The 7,590-nt window shown below is 42.3% G+C and overlaps 1 protein-coding gene across 2 annotated transcripts in view; it reads right to left on the reverse strand.

Annotated features, from left to right (window-relative positions):
- The window catches only part of MAP3K7CL (MAP3K7 C-terminal like), a 77,093-nt gene extending 71,553 nt beyond the window's left edge, over positions 1–5,540 (reverse strand). For both annotated transcript variants that reach the window (XM_074389395.1, XM_010338341.3), the window contains exon 1: positions 5,479–5,540. The gene's annotated coding sequence lies outside the window, so the exon portion shown is untranslated. The remainder of the gene's footprint in view (positions 1–5,478) is intronic.
- Between the last annotated feature and the right edge of the window lie 2,050 nt (positions 5,541–7,590).

Consider the following 7,590-nt stretch of genomic DNA (forward strand, 5'->3'; position numbering starts at 1 on the left):
TTTTGGTTCCGTCTGCCCATGTGTCCCCCTTTTCCTCATAACTACAATTCCTTTCCCCCTAAGGTAGTATCCCTTATCCCTAGTTGTGATTTTTGTGAGACAGCCAATCATAATACTCCTCTCATACCCCAGCCAAAATTGCTAGCCTGGGATTAAACATGGTACTCTTCCAGTTCCCGTCAGAGTTCTTATCTGAGATTTTATACACATTCTGAAAGTAAGGTGACCTCCTTTATCTTTCCAGTTGCTAAACTGAGATGCTGTAAACCTTGAGCTACCTGTAATCATACTCTGTCATTTCCCAACCATGAAGGAAGCTTCCTTCCCACATGAAGGAAGCTCTCCTGAAATGGGGAAGAATCAGAGCAGCACATGGAGGGAAGTAGAAGAGAGGAAGAAAGTAAAGGGACAGATCCAGTGATTTCATTTCTCTGCCTGAGGCCAGCTCCACCCAAGGGACTGCCCAGTTCAGTAAACCAACAATTTCCCTTTTATACATAAGCTTTTATGAGTTGGCTTCTGGCATCTGTAACCAAATGTGTCCTGTTGAATATAGTGCCTCTCCAAACTCACAGCCATGCTTCTCCTCACTCTCCCTGCTCAACCAACACTCTCTGGTCACTATGGTCTTTCGTCACTGGGCCTTTGAATGTATCACCCCTCTGCCTGGAGCCATTGCCTTCAGCTCTCACCTTAAACATCACTGTCTTAAGGAGGTCCTGCCTGACTCTTAGATGTAGGTCATTCACCTGCTATACACTCTTTGTGTACTTTGTGTTTTCCCTATCATCAGCCTCACCCTACTTATTAGTATTGCCTCTTCGATGTTTCTCTTCACCACTAGACTCTGAGCTTTGTGACATCAGGGAACTGCATCTGTGTTATCACTGGTGTATTACCCAGCACCTAGAATAGTGCTTAGCCCAGAGTATGCACCTAAGGAATATTTTGAATGAACAAATAAATGAGTGGTGTTTTCTGTTGTGCTTTGTCATTTGAAACTGACAACAGATCTATGCGTATTGTCAATATATTTTCAAAACTTAGTGTACATTTTCTTTTTTTTTTTTTTTTTTTTTTTTTTTTGAGACGGAGTTTCGCTCGTCACCCAGGCTGGAGTGCAGTGGCACAATCTCGGCTCACTGCAACCTCCGCCTCCTGGGTTCAGGCAATTCTCCTGCCTCAGCCTCCTGAGTAGCTGGGATTACAGGCACATGCCACCATGCCCAGCTAATTTTTTGTATTTTTAGTAGAGACGGGGTTTCACTATGCTGACCAGGATGGTCTCGATCTCTTGACCTCGTGATCCACCTGCCTCGGCCTCCCAAAGTGCTGGGATTACAGGCGTGAGCCACCGCGCCCCGTCCCAGTGTACATTTTCAACCCTACATCCTAGCAGAAATAAGCTGGTAGACACTAAATTTTCTAAGATCCCACAGCTCAGAAGGCCAGCTACCAGGCTGGAAATGTGACTTTCAACTCCTAATCCAGCCTATTTCTCACTATAACTACTTCTAAAAATATTTTTTCATACAAAAAATAAATAATAAACTTCTCAGTTGCAGCCAGGGTTAAGATCCACTGTTCCAAAATCACCTTATTTTTCCTCTTAGAGAAAACTGATACTATCAAGTGGCATTGCCCTAATTTTCTGTGTCTCTGTGTATTAATTCTAATTCTCTTAATGAAATTGTTAATTCCTTGAAACTTCTGTCTGGCTATTCAAAGTGTGGTCCCTGGACCAGCAAAATCAATATCCCTCCAGGAGTTTTTCAGACATGAAGAATCTCAAGCCCCATCCCAGAACCCATAGAATTAGAAATATTTTAACAAGATCCCCAGATAATACCATGTACAGTTCTCAACCACTGCTGTGGAGTAGTCAGCCACAGCAGAAGTTTTTGTGCCATAACATTTGTATTCACAGCACACAGGTTGGGAGACTGCAGATGAAGGAAAATAGTTAATACCAGCTTTTAAGGAATCAGATGTTGAGGTGGTCAATTAATTCAACGTGCCAAACTGAGAGTAACAATCAGACCATTGTTCACTACTACAACAGTGCAAGCAAGAGGCAGAAGAGGGCGGCTCCAGCTCCCCCATGTTCTCCTTATCCCCATGGAACAGCTCTAGGTGAAGATCAGATGATGTGGAGCACAGACAAGAAAAATGAGACCCTGCCCCACACAAAAGGCTCCTGCCTTTTTATAGGCCCACAGGCTGAGAAATGGGGAGGAGCTAGGAGTAGAAAGGTGTGGAGTCAAAGTGCAAGAAAGTGTCTCAGTCAAGGCATCCAACAGACAGCCTCTGAATAGAGACATCTGGGATAGGCATACAGCCATGCATATGTGCACGAACAGGTGCAGGGGTGTGGGGGTGGGTGGTGAAACAGAATCCGTTTTCATTTAATGAATGAACCTAACCTTCCCATCTGTTCCCCTCCCCTCCCTTCCCCTCCCCTTCCTTTCCACTTCATTTTTGAGGCAGGATGTGGCTCTGTCACCCAGGCTGAAGTGCAGTGGGATAATCTCAGCTCACTGCAACCTCCGCCTCCCAGGCTGAAACCATCCTCCCACATCAGCCTCCCAAGCAGCTGGGACTACAGGCAAGTGTCACCACGCCTGGCTAATTTTTTTCTATTTTTGGTAGAGATGGGGTTTTCCCACGTTGCCCAGGCTGGTCTTGAACTCCTGGGCTCAAGCAGTGCTCCTGCCTCAGCTTCCCAAAGTGCTGGGATTACAGGTGTGAGAAGAAAGAGTTATCTTCACCTGAATCCTTGGATGCAACTCCCTCAAGGATTAACTGTAAGGCACTGGCTGGGTACCAGGTCTGGTGTGGGAAGGGCAGCTTCTCCTTCCAGGGAGCTTGCCGGGCAAAGCCTTGTCATTATCTCAAATCACACATAGATCACACAAAAGATTTTGGCCTAGAGTCAAACTTCTCAGCTAGTTGATACAAATATGCACCATTTAAGAAGATACTACATACCTTGCTCAGGTGGCTAAGCAAGTAGTCTATCAAAGTGACCAATGCATATTGAAGGATTTCTCTCCAGAAATGGTTCTCAAAGAGCAACGTCTGGACCAGCAGCATTAGCATCACCTGGGAACTTACTAAAAATTCAAATTCTTGGGCCCCACCCTAAACTTTCTGAATCAGAAAATGTGGGGATGGAATCCAGCCATCTGTGTTTCAATGTCCCCCGGGTGATTCCGACACATGCTAACATTTGAGAACCCCCTACTCTGCAGCAGGTTTCTCAAATTCAGCACTATGGACATTTGGGGCCAGATAACTGTTGTTGAAGGGAGCTGTTCTGTGGATTGCGGGATGTTAGAAAAGCCTCTGGCCTCTAGCTACTAGATTCTAGTACCATATCCCTGGTTGTGACACTGTAAAATATCTCCAGCCATTAACAAATATCCCCTGGGGGACAAACTTGACCCTAGTTGAGAACCACTGCCCCAAAGTAATAACTATGGCCTAGATTGGTCCAAGCCTAAAGCATAACGTATAAACATGCAAAAATGATAACATATATGCACTTAAGTATTCACAGATACATGACAATGTGACATAAACTAACCCTTAAATAGTTTACAAAGCACTTTCACATATAGGTCATTTATTCCCCACAGTAATCCTAGAAGGAGATTAATTATCATCATTCTCATCTTGGTGGTAAGGAAACAGATTCATACAAATTACTCAGTATGATCAAGGTCACTGCCTGCTAAATGGCAGAGATGGAACTTAAAGCTAGGTCTTTCTTTTTCATAAATAAAGAGAATTATCTTATTAAATGAGTTATGGAGGGGTTATTTCTAGCCTTTAACAATATTATGGCTGTTGGAAAAAATTCAGTATTAGCTGAGAAATAATAGTTGTAGGAATACTTTAACAGATTATTCAATATGAAAAAATGGATTGTGCATCCAAAATCAGGAAAGCCTATCTTTAGATATTTATACAAATGAGTATATGAGCTATTATTTGGAAATAGAAGTCTTATGATAGTCAGCCAGGCATAGGGGCTCACACCTGTAATCCCAGCACTTTGGGAGGACGAGGTGGGTGAACCACTTGAAGTCAAGAGTTTGAGACCAGCCTGGCCAACATGGTGAAACCCCGTCTCTACTAAAAATACAAAAAATTAGCTGGATGTGGTGGTTCATGCCTGTAATCCCAGCTACTCAGGAGGCGGAGGCAGGAGAATCGCTTGAACCCAGGAGGTGGAGGTTGCGGTGAGCTGAGATCGTGCCACAGCACTCCAGCCTGGGTGACAGAGTGAGACTCCATCTCTTAAAAAAAAAGTCAAAGTCATAGTGAGCCTGAGTCAGAGATGTTGGGGAGATTCGTAATCAAATAAGAGGAGTAAAAAAACAGCACAATTAAACAAATTCAGGAATAGTCTTTCTCCTGTAAACTTCAGCCTCTGCCTGGTGAGAAAGTGAAATGAGAATCCTAGGACATTGGCTAAAGGAGACAGAGGGAAAGCACCCAGCACACTGTAGAGCCATTGTTCTCCTGTGACCCAGATCCCTGCAGAATGAGGTGCTGCCTAACCAGCCTTAGGCTTCCATGGTGCAGTGCCTGAGACCTCCTGAAAGCGGATGGAATATTCACTCAGAGGTGAGCTGGGGATTTCCAGGGCACAGTAATAGACTTTGGCTTCAGAGTGAGCATCCAATCACCAGTAGCCAACTTGGTGACCTTTGGATGGTCCTCCAACATGGCCAAACTTGTTGCAGAGTATAAAACTGAAATGCTAAATAAAGATGAAGGTCAAATCAAAGTCATGATGAGACGAATGACCCCACACAGACCTTTTGATGTCAGTTCTTTTTTACCCTAAGAAGAACTTGAAACCTCTTGCCTCCTCTTTAGAGAGGGTTGTTAATGGTCCTATAAACTGGAGTTTAAATCTGGAAACATTTCTCATCAAGGGAAAGGGCACTGAGCTTGGACTCAGAATCCTGGGTTCTAGTCCTGGATGTTCAACAGAGAAACCACTCAGCCTCCTTCTGCCTCAGGTTTTTCTTACAAAAACAAAGAGAGTTGATTATAAGAACTCCAGGATTTCTGCCACTTCTAGAGTTCTACCCTCTAGCAACATCTTAAATTTGCATTTAATATACTCCCCACCTGGGAGATACCATACATACAGTTACAGAAGGCAGGATTTGGAGTTATTTAGGCCCAGCTCACAATTCCAGCTCTGCAGTATTCTAGCTGGATCATGTTCGACAACTCCTCTAGCCCTCCCATGTTTGGTTTCTTCATCTTTAAAACAGAGGTGATAATAACAGTATCCAACTCAAAAGGACTTTTGTGAATGTTAAGTGGAATTATATGTATAAACAATTAATACATAGCCTCTGGTACATAGGAAGCATTCAGTAGATGGGAGTTACTATTAGGTATTTGAATTATTACTATTCAAATAGTTACTATTAGGCCAGGTGCATTGGCTCATACCTGTAATCCAAGCACTTCAGGAAGCCAAGGCTGGAGGGTTGCTTGAGGCCAGGTATTCGAGATCAACCTGGGCAAAATAGTGAGACTCCATCTCTAAGAAAAAAAAAAAAAAAAAAAAAAAAACTTAGCTGGACATGGTGGTACATGTTTGTGATCCCAGCTACTTAAGAGGCTGAGGTGGGACAACCGCCTGGGCCCAGGAGGTCAAGGCTGCAGTGAGCCATGATTGCACCACTGCACTCCAGTCTGGGTGACAGCGCAAGGGCTGTCTTGAAAAAATTACAAAAAGGACTGGGTGCAATGGCTTACACCTGTAATCTCAGCATTTTGGAAGGCCAAGGTGGGTGGATCATGAGTTCAGGAGATCGAGACCATCCTGGCCAACATGGTGTAACCCTGTCTCTACTAAAAATATAAAAATCAGCTTGGCGTGGTGGCGCATGCCTGTAATCCCAGCTATTTGGGAGGCTGAGGCAGGAGAATTGCTTGAACCAGGGAGACTGCAGTGAGCTGATATCACGCCACTGCACTCCACCCTGGTGACAGAGTGAGACAAAGAAGGAAAAGGAAATGGAAAGGGAGATAAGAAAATGTACACTCAGGAAAAGAAATTTGAAGGATTTTTATTAAAATCGATAACTCATTTTGTGATAGAGGGAGCTAGAGTGACTTAAAAATCAACTGGCTAAAAACATTCTATTTTTTTAAATCTCAAAACTGGTGAACAGCCTCTTAGAAGGAACACAGGCCATTTCTCGTTTTTCCTGCATGATTCAATTGGTGGATAATTAGTCATAAAGACTTCCTGAGGACACGGCACCATTATGTAATGCACTTTTTTCTGCCAGTTTGGTTAGAGATGGGAAAATTGTGAATGACAGAGGAAGGTATATAGATGTGTTGTCCAGTACAGTAGCCACTGGTGCCATGTGGCTAGTCACAGCTTAAAATGTGGCCAGTTCAAGTTGAGATGTGCTATAAGAACAAAACTCACAGCAGATTTCAAAGATTTGGTACAAAAAAGAGTAAAATATTCAATAATATGTTTATATTAAGTATATGTTGAAATGATAAAATTGGATACATTGGAGTAAATAAAATATTCAAAAATAAATTTTACCTGCTTTTTAGTTTTTTAATGTGATTATTAAGCAATTTTAAATTACATATATGGCTTGCAGTATGTTTCTGTTGAACAATGCAGTATAGAGAGGAAAAATAAGAACACATTCACAAGGAGCAAGAAAAGAAAGGAAGTCCCAGGGATGTAGAAAGTTAAAAATTGAAAAAAAGAGTTCAGGAGGAACGCCACAGGCTTGATGATCCTAGCTCCATGCAAAGAAAGTCACCAAAATTGATTTTCCTATTAACAAAGAAACTAGTAGAGATTGCATTTCCTATGTCTTTTACATATTTCATTTTGTAACATTTGGTAGAAGAAAAGAGAAGTTGTGCCTTCCTCACGTCTTTGATTGGATAATCTCTTTTAATCTTGTAAATCATTGTGTTCTCCTTGGTCATAAGTGGGTGGAAAGACATAAAAATGAGGAAAGTGCACCCTCTGCAGGCTACTTGGTAATATAGAAATACTGAACAGTTAAGTTCTGTTAAAAAAAAAATGCAGAACGAATAAATAAATGAATAGATGAGTTAGACTTCAAGTTACTGCATCTACTGCTGTTATCATTGATTCAATAATGATGAAAATAAAGGCAAGGAAATGGGTTGGATAGTATGAAAATTATTCTTAGGTTATCTTAACCCTTTCTTTTTTCCTTCCCTCCTGCCTGCTTTCCCTCCTTCCTGCCTTTCTTTCTTCTCTTTTATTCTCCTTACTCCCTCCCTTTCTTTTTTCCCTTCCTCTCTTCTTCTCATTGTTTCCTCCTTTCTTCTTCCCTCCCTCCCTCTCTCCCTCCCTCCTTCCTTCCTTCCTTCTTTCCTTCCTTCCTTTCTTGCTCTTTTTTTCTGCTTTCACTCTGTGAACAGCATAGACACTCCTATTTTGGAAATCCTATATAAAGAAGGAAGGCAAAAGGCCAAACTCAGCCTAGAGACTTATGCTGTTTATTTCTGTACAGTGTCTTTATGAGGTCAATACTTCATTCACATTTC

The sequence above is a fragment of the Saimiri boliviensis genome, chromosome 18 (genome assembly GCF_048565385.1).
Source record: "Saimiri boliviensis isolate mSaiBol1 chromosome 18, mSaiBol1.pri, whole genome shotgun sequence".
In the NCBI taxonomy this organism is placed as follows: domain Eukaryota; kingdom Metazoa; phylum Chordata; class Mammalia; order Primates; family Cebidae; genus Saimiri; species Saimiri boliviensis.